The sequence below is a fragment of the Lonchura striata genome, chromosome 3 (genome assembly GCF_050655825.1).
Source record: "Lonchura striata isolate lonStrDom1 chromosome 3, ASM5065582v1, whole genome shotgun sequence".
Classification (NCBI taxonomy): Eukaryota; Metazoa; Chordata; class Aves; order Passeriformes; family Estrildidae; genus Lonchura; species Lonchura striata.
This window is the reverse complement of record NC_140705.1, coordinates 105,838,314-105,853,101: the sequence shown is the minus strand read 5'-3', so window position 1 is coordinate 105,853,101 and position 14,788 is coordinate 105,838,314. Positions and strand designations below refer to the sequence as shown.

At 39.0% G+C, this 14,788-nt stretch overlaps 1 long non-coding RNA gene across 1 annotated transcript in view; it reads right to left on the bottom strand.

The window, feature by feature from the left end:
• LOC110479103 (uncharacterized) overlaps nt 1–14,788 on the bottom strand; it is an 84,424-nt gene that overhangs the window by 36,566 nt on the left and 33,070 nt on the right. Inside the window, exon 2 of the long non-coding RNA XR_014954026.1 lies at nt 2,537–2,627. This is a non-coding gene — a long non-coding RNA (uncharacterized LOC110479103). The remainder of the gene's footprint in view (nt 1–2,536; nt 2,628–14,788) is intronic.

Sequence of the window (14,788 nt, the reverse complement as noted above, 5' to 3'; positions counted from 1 at the left end):
CTGTGCAAATAAAAGTGAAGCTGTACTTGATTGTCAAGAAATGTATGGAGAACATCAGTAGTGTAGGGAATATATGCTCAGGGAATAAGCCTTCAGCAGGAATGCTAATTTAGTTATAGTTTTTTAAAGCTGACTGCAAACAGCTGGGTAGCATTAACTGTATTAGGAAAACAAGAAAGGTGGAGCAAAAATCTAGGGGACTAAGGTATGGCAGTGCCAAATATATGGAAAAGATTTGGGATATGTCAAATGTACTGCTGCTGGACCCACACTGTATAAGGGTGATATGGTATGAAGCTATCTCTGGGATTTTCTAGCACACTGAAGGACTTGTGGAGCAATGGCTGTGGCTTGTGACAGGCACTCTCTTAATAACATGGGAGAGACACAGAAACACTGGTAAAAATAGCATGTGCTGTGTTCTTCTGTAGAGTCTTCAGTCCCACTATGGATGAGATCCTGACAGTCCTTTATTCTTCTTTTACACACATGTTGCAGCTACTTAAAAAGTCTGCAGATTCAAGGCTGAGATATTAGGTTTAAACTACATGTGTTCCAGCTGCATAGCACTTACTTTGCACTTTACATTTTCCAAGAGCTGTACAAATGTTTATTAATTAGACTGAATCCCAGCAACACCACTCTCACAGTGGTTAGAGCTTTTCTCTGTTTTTTATGGATAGATGGAGGCAAAAAAACCCTCAGCATCAGACTGCAATACTTAGCCTCATGTAAGTAGATCCATGTTCATGCTGTTTCCATAGCTCAAGTGCAAGTTTCGTGGACTGTGATGTTAAGCAAAAATGCTTTGTAAGGAGCTGGTTACTAGTGTGAGTAAGATGTTCAAAGTATGGCCCTTTTGTGGTTTGCCCAAGACCACACAGTGAGTTAGGAGCAGAGCTGGGATTTTACTTCCTTTAACTGATTTTCTCACAATTGTGGTTTCATTGCAAACTTCTTGGGTTACTTTCACATTTTTTCTATTGCTCAATGTCTCTATACCTTATTTTAGATTGTTTTTTAGGCTTATTAGAGATGGGCTCGAGGTGGGACAGCAGATGTGTTGCTTCTTTACTCCCTGGGGACATGAAGGTGTGTGTACATTCCACCAATTGCCCATTTATCTACTTGTGGAAACAGAACAGCTGATGTAACAACCCATGAGAGGTGATTGAAGCAACCTTTCTTTAGAGCTAGACACCTAATCAGAAGCAATTTGTCCACTGGCATTCATGTTTTTATGTTCATGTATTTACTCTTATTATCATGTTCTTCATGTGTTTCTTCACAAGATGACCATTTAAAATGCATTTGAAATACCCATTAGGGAAAAATTCTTTTTTTGCACAGATTTGCACAGAATTTTTTTAGAAGGTTTTAGCTCTCCTCCCAAAGAAATGGCTTATAAAACTCACTAAGAAGTTCATGTTTCAAAGCATGAAATCAAAGTGTCACCAAGAAAGTACAGTGACCTGTACTATGTATTACCACTTTCAGGCCATTTCTGACTGCTTATCCCTTCACCTCTGCCAGAAGTTACCGTTCTGTCAGATCTTCTAGGTTAAATAATTAATTAGGAGTTTCTTTAAAAATAATTAAATAGAAATTTCCTTAGTCTCTGGCTTCCTCTTTTGCACTACTGTTAAAAAAAAATGTAAAAAGCCAAACTGTAATAAGTTTCATGTTATTCTTAACACCCTAACCATATCATAGAGCTGAGCTAGGAAGCAAAGGGAGACAGAGCTGAACTGGCAGGACTTGGAGCTGAGGACAGTTTCCTTTAGCAGACACAGAAACAGGGAGCAGGGATGGGGAGGAGACTGAGGAAGGCACTTGCTGTAGCTGGGTCAATAGTAGCAGATGTAGGTGGGCCAAGTGTGCCCAAATTGTATCACTAAGTATAAAATTTGTATTAAAGTTTGGTTTGGAATTTGCTTTTGGAGAGCAGTTGAAAACCCATTCTCTAAAATTAGCTTTTAGCAAGTATTCCTGTTTATAAAGTTCATTCACTAGCATGTTTATGGAAAGTGAGCCCAGAAGGGAAGGAATGCAGTAAAAGTACATTCATTTGAAAATTCAAATAAAAATATTTGCTTTGAATCAGAGGCTTTTTTCAAGCCTTCTGTGCTCTTTGTCCAGTTTCTTAGTACTTTTGTTGTCCAGCAAAACAGTCACTGTCCTGAACTATTCTCATTACTGCACAGTACATGTGAGAGAAGACTCCTGCCTGTTGTGTTGGTCTTGTTTGTGAGAATGGGAAATTGTTATTTAAAAAAAAAACACCAATAAAAACAAAACCCAAAGAGACAACATCTCCCAGTCCCAAATTCACCCCCCATTTTGGGAAGCTGAGTATCAGCAACAGCTGGGAGCTGTTACTGCTCCACAGACAGTATTGATAACACTAAATCCAAAAAAATTAATCAAGCCTTCACCAGACTGACTTAAAATAATGAGGTTCCTAAACTGACACTTTTAATTTGTCTTCTGGATTCTGAGCAGGGCTCACTAAGTAGTAATCAGTGAATAGGATTACCTTTTAATTTTCCTTTAAAGTTTATGTTCTCCGCTGCTGGCTGCTTGCTCCATCCTGCCCCTCAGGCATTGTTCAGCCATGTTGCCGTTCCCTATTTGGTCAAGGAAGGAGGGAGAAAAAACATGAAAAGAAAAGGAAGGAAATTACTGGAAAGAATAAGAAAGTGGCCCAGGAGGCAGATCAGCAGAGTAATGGAAGTGAAAATTGATGTTGTTACTTCCTCAGCTCCTTACACATCTGGTAATGCTAATCAGATCTCAAATCCTCTGAGCAGTCACTTCAGATGTTGATACACATGGGGTTGATGATAATGCACTTGGATAACTGGGAGAGTTGAGTCACAACATCACTGTTGTGTGGGATCCTCTCTTATCTCCTTGTCAAGCAGCGCCAGGTTAGGCACTGGGTCACGGTGGGATAAAGGAACCTCAAACTGCCCGTAGGTCTCCATCCTCAGGGAAAAAACAACTCTGCTGCCCTAATAGTCACTTTCTGGATTGAAAAGCACTTTGATCATTTTGATCTTAACATCATATGTTGAGAGCTGCATAGCTGCAAATGCAAAGTCATTCCTCTGATTTTATTGTATCTGCTCAGCATGGAGCCAGATTCCATGCAGTAAGAATTAACCTTGTTATCTGTATTAATTACTTCTATTTGGTTACTTAAACACACAAAGTCTATCTAACTTCTTATCTCTATTAGTTATGAAGGGAGACTGATGAAATCCCTTCACAAATTATATTAGAAACAAATGTTTTCCACCAGCTTTGATCATTTTTTTATTGGCGAGCTCTTTATTTTCATCCTTTTAAGTAAGAAAGACCACTGTGTAAGGAGGTGGACCAGAGCTGCTGATCTGAACACACTGATTTTTTGAGATCTTTGGATCCAGAAACTGATATCTAAGAAAAAATAAATACATTGTGAGGCAAGGACACCCTTTTATCTGAGCCTGTTTCAAGCTCTACAGAGACTGAGATGTGAAGGGGAGCACAGGTCACCTGATTTCTCTTTCAATGTTTTTTATGAAATAAATGTAATGGATTTTTTTTATTTCTGCTAGCTAGGCAGATCTGCAAACTACCCAGGAGACAATGTAAGAAAATTGGCCTGGCAGGGTCATTGACATCTCCAGAGATGTGTTAATCCAGTACCTTCTGCAAACACTAGAAGAGTGTCATTAAGAGTTTTAAGAAGTCAATCAAACCCTTTCCCACATTCATGTGTCTTTAGCTGCGTGTGGTAGGAAAAGGATCCAAAGGGTTTTCTCTCATGTGTTTTCTTCATGGTAATGAATTGAACTGTTCTCCAGCGTCCTAAAGCGTTCACTTTAGGGGTTTCATGGTACAGAAAATTTAGTGGGCTTTATTCTGTTGCTGTAAAATGTGCAAGAGTTACTGTTCAAAGATGTATTTAAAGTTCTCCTTGCTTCACGTAAGAGCTGGTGAAAAATCATAATTTCTGCTGGAAATAGTTTTACATTCCATATCTTGTTCAGTCACCTCCTTGTTTATCTACTAATTTATCTTCAGAAATAAAACTACTTCAGAAGATGCTATTTGGTTTGTGGATTGTTCATTTATTTAAAAAAGAAAAAAAATAACCAGTGTTTTCACATGACCACTATGAAGGATAAAAACCCCATTTTCCTCTGAGTTCCTCTTTCTCTTATTCAAAAGAGAACATCAAAGTGGGCATTTACCTCAGCAACTGTGAATTGCATATTTTAGGGTTTTACTGTCTTATATGCTATCTTTCATTCTGTGCATTTGGTGAGGATCTTAAAATGCCTTACAATATCTTCACATCATGAAAGCTATTTTGTAGACTGAAAAAGTTAAACCAAACAAAGCTCGTTTCTAGCAGAGTCAAAATTTCTGGACTAAAGTTTAGAAGCCTCCAACTGCACAAAGCCATCTTCTTTTGTATGTACCTCCTATAATATGGTACAGTCATATTGTTACACATTTATGGGCACTGATGACTCCTACTTTTTGGACAGTCTGAGTGCTCAACATTTCAGAACAACTTTATTCCTTCTGTTTCTCTATCCCAAATGACAGCTTGTAATTCTCTTTGGTGATGGTAATACAGAATTTGGACTTTCAGACTCTTGACCGCCTTGATTATATCCAGCAGATAACAGGAAGTCCTATGTCCTTCAGTGATAGAGATGGAGTCTCTTCATGGATATTTGTCAGCTACTTATGTTTCCCTACTGTGCCTTCCCTCAGATTACTCTCCAAAAACATCTGTGCAATTATGCCATGTGATTCAGAGTCTAATGGCTTACATGCCCTGATTGCCTCACTAAAAAAAAAAAAATATCTGTGATTTTTCATTGGTCATATCAGAAAGATTTTCTTCAGCTGGATGACTTTTGTGCTCCACTCTTTGTATTCAGCTTCAAGTTTCAGTCCAAATGAACCCCAAGTAACAAAAATCTCTTAGTCCCACATGGTTTCAATACAAAATCATGTTTTGTGTTCATTTCAAAATAGGCCCAGGTTAGTTCAAAAGATTCATGGACCTTGGCAAACTTTTCAAGGAGCATGATTTAAGTTTCTGTGTTTGTACTGTGTGGTTTTATTGTTTCTCATGGTCTCAGTTAGGAATATAACATGGATTCACTCTGCATCAGCTATGCTGATATCTGGCCTGCATTTGATGGTTGATGCTCATGTTTTGATTCATATCTACCACTATTCTTATATGCACAGCTGAGCACTTGTTTAATCTAAAAGATTGACTTTCCTTAGATCAATTAAGAATTTGGTTTCACTTGTAAAATAAACACATTCAGAATTACAGATGGAGAAAAAGACATCTAAGGTCAAAGAACTTAGGAACTTGGCAGATTCTCAGAGGAACTATATCAAAGAAACAAATATAAACTCTTTAAATATGTAAGGAAGGCTAGTTATTTGAGTTAGAGACAAATTTGGTTGAATTATGAGCTTTTCAGAGCCTTTGAAACAAGGAGGAAAGATGCAGAACTATCCACATCCACGTCCTCTTTCCTGATCTCAATTTCTTGGGATGCAATGGTATGACATGGGAAACAGAGGGGTAAATAATGTTTTCTTGTTTTAATATTGGCAAACTAGAGTTTACCCAGGTTTTTAATTCATGATCTTGAGTATCAGCCAGGTATTTGAGACATTTTTATTCATCCCACAGAATGTGTTTCTACTGAATATTACTGCATCACTGTAAGGATCTATGTTCTGAAATTTGGACTCTGATCCAAATTTTCTCCCTGTTTGGGGGGGCTTTAGATTTTGCTTCATAATTAGGGCTATTAGGAGAGATGCACTGATAATTATTTGCATTTCTATATTCCAAGTTGTTTCCTAAAGTGAACCAGAACTCAACATAAAGAAGCACTGGTTTGCTTTTCAATTTCTGCATTTCTGTTTTTTGATATCACGTTCCCTTCCAGTCAGAGCTCTGCTGTTTAGGTACTACTTCAGCAAGAAAATATGAGAAATAAAATCAGAGTGAAATAAATCTATCTTCATCTCATTTCTCTCTGCCATTCACAGATGTCAAGTGAATACAATAGCTCTTTGAGATGACGGACCCATGTGGGGCAGCAGCTCCAGTGACCCGAACACCACGGTGTACAATTCTGCAAAGATTCCATAGCAACTGCAGGAAAAAAATGGTAAAAGCTTGGCACAAAGGTATACTTTCAAAAGCACCCCTTTATTTATATAAGCATGTGTACACATTCCTTGAGATAGCTCAGAAGCAGGAGATTTTGAGGTCTCACTGAACAGTGTGTCAGTCATTACCCAGCATGGAGATGCATTTGCAGCATTGGCTGTAGCTCACACAAGGAGGAGGACTGGGTGTTACAGGTCTTCTCCCAATGGTGTAGCTAAAATCACCAAATCACCTCCTCCTGGTGCAGCTGGAAGCAGTGCTCCTCTCTGCCTGGTTCAGATTGCTGCTTGTGTTTTCAGTTGTAGCTGGCTGAAAATGTCCTATTTTATAATTTTTTTTTTTTTGCATCAGTAAATAGGGTTTCATCAGCAATTACATTTCTCAGAAGGAAATGCAGAGGTGCAGCTCCTCAAAAGAGGAACCCTTATCTTAAGAAGTTTCCAAACACACCTTTGCTCTCTGTTTTGGAAATTTCATAAGAACTTGTGGATCAGTTTCTGGGTCTTACTCTGTGTGTCTATTTATGCAAAGAGGCGTTTCAACCCTGATTGTGTAAAGGGCATGACCATGGACTTCCAATCAAAACCAAAATGGCAACACCTCTGAATCAAAACCTGTGTGATCTGGAGCACTTCTGGCAGCTGATCAGCCTAGGGAGAAAATGAGCAATATCAACAATTTATCTCCTTAAAGACCAGCTCAGGGCCACCTTGCAGTTTAGAAAGGGGAAAATTTGGATGCACAATTTGCTGGATAGTCTCTGAAAATCCCAAAGGCATAATCCTAACAATCTTTTTCCAGTGGAAGCCGTGGTCGCTCCAGAGCTTGTCACACCCTTTGGCAGCAGCACACAGAGGCCTGGCTCTGAGCAGACCACCCTATTTCCTGGAAGCCATTTACTGCTGCAAGTCACAGGAGACATAAAACTCTTTCTAGAGGACCTGGAAGAATGTAGACCTAACCCTATTTTTTGTCACCCTTAGCTGGGTTTGGTGAGAATTTACTTGGCTAAACTGGCAAAACTATATTTTTTCTTCCAAGAAAAAAATTCAGGGGAGAAAAAGGATTGTAGGTTTACATAAAAGTGAATTAGAAACACAAATCTATATTTTCAGCAGGATAAATACAAGCAAAATGTAGCCTGATACTTTATTAATTTTCCATTTTAATTCAAATTTTCAATATTTTCTGTTCAAATGTAGTTTAAAGCCAGTGAATATTCATTAAAACATCTTAGTGCCAGTTTATGAGTATGTTATGAACTACATTATTATTTTTTATTAATCATTTATTGGTGAACTGAAAGTTCAAGAGGTCAAATAGAGTGGGCATTTAATAGCTGTTTTTCACTAAAAAGATCATTTTTTCAGCAGATTCGGTTTGTAATGAGAATTAATTTTTGTGTTGAGTTCTTATCAGTTTGGGAACGTTTGACTCCCACAAGCTGAGGAGAGAATGTGGAGGGAACACTGACAACCAGCAGTAATTCTTTATTGCCTTCCTATGTGATGTACATTTGGTTTCCCCAGGATAACTAGTGTCATGCTTGTCAGCAGTCCATAAAACAAAGCAACCCTTCTTTACCCTTCCTTTACGTGCCTGGAGCCCCACCAGTTTCTAATATCTCAGGATCCAACAGAGTGCTTGTAGCCTTTACCATGAATGCATTTTGAGCTTCTGTGGTCCCTGTCCTCAGGGAATCTCAAAACATTTTATGTATGCTCATGATTCAGTGGACTCTATAGTATTCCCAGGAAGTAAAATAAATTAAAAAATATAAATCCCTCGATTTGGAGAAGCATGTGTCAGAGGACCCTGTTAGCTGTGCTCGTTAAAACAGTCAGCACAGATTCCAATATCCAGAGCAAGCAATGTGCAGCTCCTGCTCTCCAGCCCCCCTCCTGTGTGAGCTGTTAGTCTTCACAGATGCTGATGTGGCTTCCTTGCCTGTCCTCTGCACTAAATTACCTTTATTGGCTGTAGGATACCAGAGTGGATTTCCTCGTGTAATTGTGGGTTTACATCTTTCAGCACAGGTTACTTTTCTTCATGTCTTGGCTCTCCATCCTTATCTACCCCAGAGCAGTTTCTCAGCTAATGCTTTAATAAATTCACATTTTGGTAGATCAGAGTCCTTCTAAAGGAAAAGGTGCAAGTAGAAATAAAATGCTGAAGGTGAACATCTCAAAGACAACAGAGAAACAAAAGGAATAGATGCTATCTCTTGTAGTGACATTTCTTAAAAGGCTTCAAAAGTTTCTGGAATCTTCTCACCAAATTCATCCCATCTGAGTGCTTGCAGACATCTATTTTTAGAGTAATGCCTGAAGTCACAGGTGCTTCAGGTTTTTAGAGAGGATATTTTTACAAGGGCAGATGGAAGCCTGGATCTAACCCTGTATTTCAGGTTAGCCAAACTCTCACAGAGCAGGGATAAGAATAACTCTGGGCTACACCAAGCAGTGTCATGGGGGCATCCAGGACTTCAGCCTCCAGTCAGTGCAGTGAATGAGTTTTACTGACACAAACACAGTGAGTAATTGGGCTTTTAAGCCTTTCCAGAGAGCAGAGCTAGGGGTGCAGGTGGTGGTGTGAAGGTGGAAGCCGTGGCCATGGAGCTGTGCAGGGCTGCTCCTCCGTGCCAGAGCGCACTCCGGCGGGGCACTCGCTCCGAGCCACAGGTGTTCTGCACTGCACAAAGCCTCCACAGATCAATCACAAATGTTTCTGTAACTATAAAGAGGATTAAAAGGATTTTTTAACATAGTGGGTCGGCCCCACTGCTGGTTAGATTGCCAGCATTTAGCAGAAGAGGGGGAGGCCAGGGTAGCGGGGTGGAGCGGGGGCTCTGGGGAAGCCACACGGTTCCTTTCAGGGGGGGTTTATGATCCTAATGTGGATCTGTAGCACTTTCAACTGGAACTCATTAAGAATTCATGAAGCAGAAAATGTGAGACGCTCTGGAAATGAGGGCTTTGAAAGGCCAAATGTGAGCTGTAAATAAAATAGAGTGGGTATTCAATTTTGGCTATTAACTATCTCAGAATATTTTCTCAGATCAGCAGATCAAGCTTTCGACTAAAAACCTACTTCTAAAAACAAAAGGAGATATAAAAGGAATTCTACAAACTCCTAAGGCAGAGGGCAGATAAAGAGCATAATCAGATATTGTATGTCTCAAAAAACATGAGAGCTTATTGATTAGAAGCACTGAACAGTGCTATTCATTCTGGCTCTGAGCAGTATACCAAAGCATATGTTTATCTTTAGGCATGTTTTGAAATCCCATTGACTTCAATCACCATTGACCCCTGTTACTGAAATGGGACCCTTGGGAAGACACAGCTTTCCTAAATATTATGTGTATAAACAAGAGAATCAGGAACACCCACACTTGAGAAAGCCAGCAGCTTAAGCGGAGTGCACCAGGATCACTTAGAAGTTACCTTCTAACTTTATCTGCTACACGTTGGTGGTGCTGGAGCTATCAGTCATTCATCACTGTATTTTATGGAGGCCAAGACCTTTGTAAGACAACATTTTATCTGCTGCTCTATTCATTTGAGGCCCTCTTTAGAGAAAGGCCTCATTCCCTTCATTTGTCATTGCTGCTTTAGGACATGGACACCAAGTCATTTCAAGAGTTTGGGGGTAAGTGAAGTGTTGTACAAGCTTTGTAGTGAGGCCCCTTCAGGAACAAAAGTGCAGCTGTGTGCCAGATGAAGTAACATCACCTGGTTTGCAGCCTCGTTCCCTCCTTTTGCAGGTGCAATTTTGTGCTGGTGTTTAAATGCAGCCACAATATTTACCCTAGCTATGGTAATTTTCCATTGGAAACTTGGACTTTTCTGCCAGAAGTGATTTGAGCATAATGGTCTTTTCTCCTTTGTCTTCTGTGTTGAATTTAGTGAATATTGATGCTACTGAGATTTTTACTCAGAACTCTTCAAGGATAGCAGTCTAATCCATTATTTCAACAGTGCAATAATAAAAGAATAATTGTTTGCTAGCAACATATCAATCAAAAGTTGGGATCAAATAGTGAGGAACATTTACAGCAGATCTAGAAAAGCAAAGCCTTTCTGTGCACCAGGCCAGTCAGTGCACAACACAATTTAGTCTGAAGAAATCAAGAGTATTAAATCTGGGAATAATAAATCAAAAAAGGGAATAAAGTCTCTCCTGCTTATGGGAACACCTGTTAAAAGTAAACTGAAGTTAAACAAGCAACTCTCAGAGGAGCTGATTATTGCCCATAATTTTCAATGGTGGTTTTTCCACTTAAAAGAAACACTTAGCAGCTTTCAAGAACATGTTAAAAAATTCACTTACAATTTTAATGCAAATATTGGTCTCTCTGGTCAGACTCCTCAGTTCCTGCAAGGGGTGAGGGTTATTGAACATATGAAAAAACTTGAAAAACTCTGAGGACTGGACAGATGAAATAGGAACTAACTGGTGTTTTACTGAGATTTCATCAGCATTTCGGTAGAGCTCAACATTGTTTTAACAGAAAAATAGCTCCTGGAAAGAAGAACAGGGGCAGCTGATGCCTGAGCAAGATGATGACTCATTGAAACATGAAATTTGATTCTTTTATGCAAAATATTCTGATGTTCTTTAAAGTATATGAAAAAAATAAGAAGAATTCAAATGTCAAAAATAGTGGTTTGAGTATAAGCAAATTTACAGCACACATCAAATATGAAAATTGCTTTGCAGTTCAGGTGATTTTGCATGTATCTACTGACACATTTGGGGAGTGCTTAATATCGGTTTGTCTAGAATAAATTTGGTCTTAAATTTAAGAGGTTTCATGTCTGAGTATCTGAAATACCAAAATTTCATCACTACAATGGTTAAAAAAGTTCATTTACATCAGTTTTGCAGTGATTAACTTGTTATAACTGAGTGTTGATGTTTTAGTTTGCTGGGAGATTATAACTGCATTGGGTGAGAAAAATTTCAAGCTCAAGATTTTAAGCCCATAAAGTCATTGAAAAATATGTGTTGGGATAGAGTTTTTAAAGATAATTGGAAATCCCTTTCCAAATCACAGATATTCAATAAGGTGCCTGGAGGTGTTTATGTTATATCCTGAAAAAGACCATATTAAAATTATTATTGTCTAGATTCTGGGGGACTTTTTGCCTCTTGTAACTACACTCATCCCTGATAAATAGCCATAATGGGCCTTCTGTAAATCTGCCCCAAATAAGACCCCTTTTTCTCTCTCATTTTAACACTTAATTCTTTCCCCAACACAGAATCTGGTAATATCTTGGAAAATGTGGACTGATAAATTTCTGAATTACCAGTACTGCATTTTAAATATTTCAACTTTGTATTTTATCTTGCTCTTTTAACAGAATTTCCCTCATCACATGAGCTCCTTTCATTGTCCTAACATTACATCACAAGGTTCAGTTGCTCTGACTTTATCAGCAGGACGTTGTTTTTGTCCTCTCACACCTGCCTATATCTTTTGCTTCCCACTTGTGTATTCTGCTCTGAATTCTCCCAGATAGATTAATCTCATTCTTTATATGCTTTTCTGCATCTTGGATTTGCTCCTTCTTTGTGCTGCCCCTTCCTCTTAGGTTACTCACTGAGAATGCCATCAAGTTTGGGGTAGCTCAGCTAAAATCTTGTGTTCCTCAGCAAACTCTTTTGGCTATGAGAACAGTCTTATCAAATGGCTCACAAAGCACAAACTAAATTTCTTTTACATCTCAATTCTTGGCAGAAGGAAAAAAAAATGCAGTTACAAGAATTGTAGTTAAAGCATTTGTTTCTATATTTTTGTTATGGATGGTTATTTAACATAAGGTCTTATTGTGCCACACTTGCTGAACCTGAATATTTCTTAAAAGGCTTCACCAAAGAAAATGTTCTGCCTTCATAGGTGATAAATATTCACTTTTTTGTGTCCTGAATACTTCAGTTCTTGGTGAAAAAGTTTTAGCCTCACTAAAATTAAAAGAGGTGATCCTCACTTTGGATCAACCCAGATGGAAACTGTGCTAATTTCATGTGGCCATCCCACAGCTGGCAGAGTCCACAGAGTGCCCAGCAACCTCTCCTCTGAGGCTGGGGATGTGGCTGAGCAAACAGGGCATAGTTATGTCCTTTCTGACAGGTGACTCAGAGGCATAACCATGGTGACAGCAGTGAGGTGTCTGTATGTTCTTCCTTCTGCTGGGTTTTGAAAGAAAATTAGGATGATGTGAAAGTGTAAATACTGCCTTGTGTTTTCCAAACAGACCAGAAACAGCTGGTGCAATGTTGTTGGAAAGACTGCTGAGGTTCTTAAAAGGTTTTGTACAACCAGGGTGCTGTTCATTGTGCTCTTTATCATTCAGAGGCATTTCTTCTTACTTTCCTGGTGAATGGGGAAGTCTCTCATACAAACTGCTCCGCTGCAAGATTGCTGTGAAAGAAATGTAACAAGGGCAGAAGGAAACTGCAGGTCCTTCAAACTAATGCCAATGTGCAGGATTCTAAAGTATTGCCAGAGAAGAGACAATTCTGGCTCTACACCTTAGCTCATCTCTGAAGACTGAATGCAATGAAGGAGAATGGGATGTATTTTGGAGTCAGATACTGACATACTTGGTGTCATGGAGGGATTCTTTACTCTCCCAAGTGGAACTTCTTGCTACTTCTTTTACACATCTAAAAATGGCCTAAGTGTTAAAGCAAATATTTTGTTGGGTTTTTTAGAGAAGATCTAGCAAGGTAGGAGTCCTTGCAGCACCTGAGTTTTAAGTAGCACTCTCAGATTTTCTTGCTGGCCCAGACACCTTGCCTGAGAGTGCAATCTTCAAGGATGACAAGCTGGGGGCTTTGCTATGATCACCCCAAAAATCTGGGGTCCTGTTGCTCAGCCACACACTGAACAGGGAGAGTGGAAGCCATCAGAGTTCATAATCCCCTAGGAGCTGTGACAGTGCACAAGGGGGAGCATCCATGGTTTTTCTGGTCTCCCACCACAAATCCTGCCTTTAGCCTCTTGGTTTGAGGTGCTGTCCCAAGGAATGGAGCCACACTTTCGCTCTTTCTTCAGACTGGTGCAGGAGCAGGGTGGCAGGATGAACTGTGGGATGGCAGGCTGGGACAGTCGGTGCTGCGGGGCCCCTTCCCTGTCACCAGGAAAACATGTTTTCCAGTTCTTTCTGAAACGCAATCATCGCCCTTAGCAACTGGGTGCCTTAAAATGTATTTATTACAGCTCCAGAGAAAACAGTAGTTTGCTTTTATATATGGACACCATAGTGACATAACAGTAAACTTACAGCAATTCTCTGTGTTGCTGCCATTTACAGTGGTTGCCTCAGGAACTGCAAATAAAGTTACATGTTTTATTTGAGCATTTGAAAAGGGTCACTGTGAAGTAACTTAGACCAAAAATGCAAGCTTTGGTAGGAAAGGATAGAAAGTCTACAAAAGGCTCCATTAATAGGAGTGGTTTTGAGATTTTAAAAAAGCAAAGGTAAGTTAGAACTTATAAAAAATAATTTTGCTATGTTTCCCTGTAGCATTTGCAGTCTATCACCAAGGGTGTTATATTAGTCAGACCACCAGCAAAGAAAGGAGAAACAAAGTTGATTATGTCTTTTCAGCTTTTTGATTGTACAAAAAACTTCAACATCATTGCTGTAAAAACGAGTATGATTTTTTCAATGGTATGATTTTCAAACTTTGAATGTCATCAACTCAAAGCAAAAAAAAGATAAGAAAAGATTGCGGAGTGTAGAGTTTAACCAAAACCTTTTTTTTTCCTCCCAGCTTTCACAAATATGGTGAGTTTGTAGCTTTTCATATTTGAATGCTTCAGTGATTTGGTTGAAAGAGAGAAACCTATGAACTCAGTGAAGAACATTTAATATTTCCATAATACGGCCATTGTCCATCTGACTTCAGGATGCACTCCAGACCACATTCCATTTGGTTTGCTAGTTCTAAATCCACAGCAACTGTCCTAAATGTCAAGTCTATGGGTGTTGTTATGATCTGAAAGCAGACCTGGTTCACCAGATTTTAGGGAAGGTTTTAGTTACATCATACTCCTTGTTGCTGGACTTGCACTTCCACCAGTTGCTGCCAAGCAATTGCATTAAGTCCAAAGATTTTTTTCTGAGCAAACAAGATTTTAGCAACTCCCACAAAGCAGGATTCTAAAATAAGAGTTTTGACATTTTGAAGAAATTGATCTGTGTTCTAGACTGGATCTATTCTACAGAAGAAGATTTGCATTTGAGTAATCCAGGCTAAGAATGAATGATTTTGTAATCTTTATATATATAGAGTTAATGAATACTGCACTTTGATACATGGCTGCATTAAAAATAGCGATTACCAAGAAACAGATTTCACATATTCCAAGGAAAAAACAGCTTCTGCTGTTCTTTTGCAGGCAGAGCGTTTGTAGAATATAATTTAATGTCATTCAAAATGAAGGGAAATCTATCAACTGCAGAGGTAGAAGCTGCCTTGTACCCTATACTATGAGTTTAAAGAGATCCTAATGCTTTACAATATCCATAGCATATCATCAAACTGACTGTGTAAAGATGCATA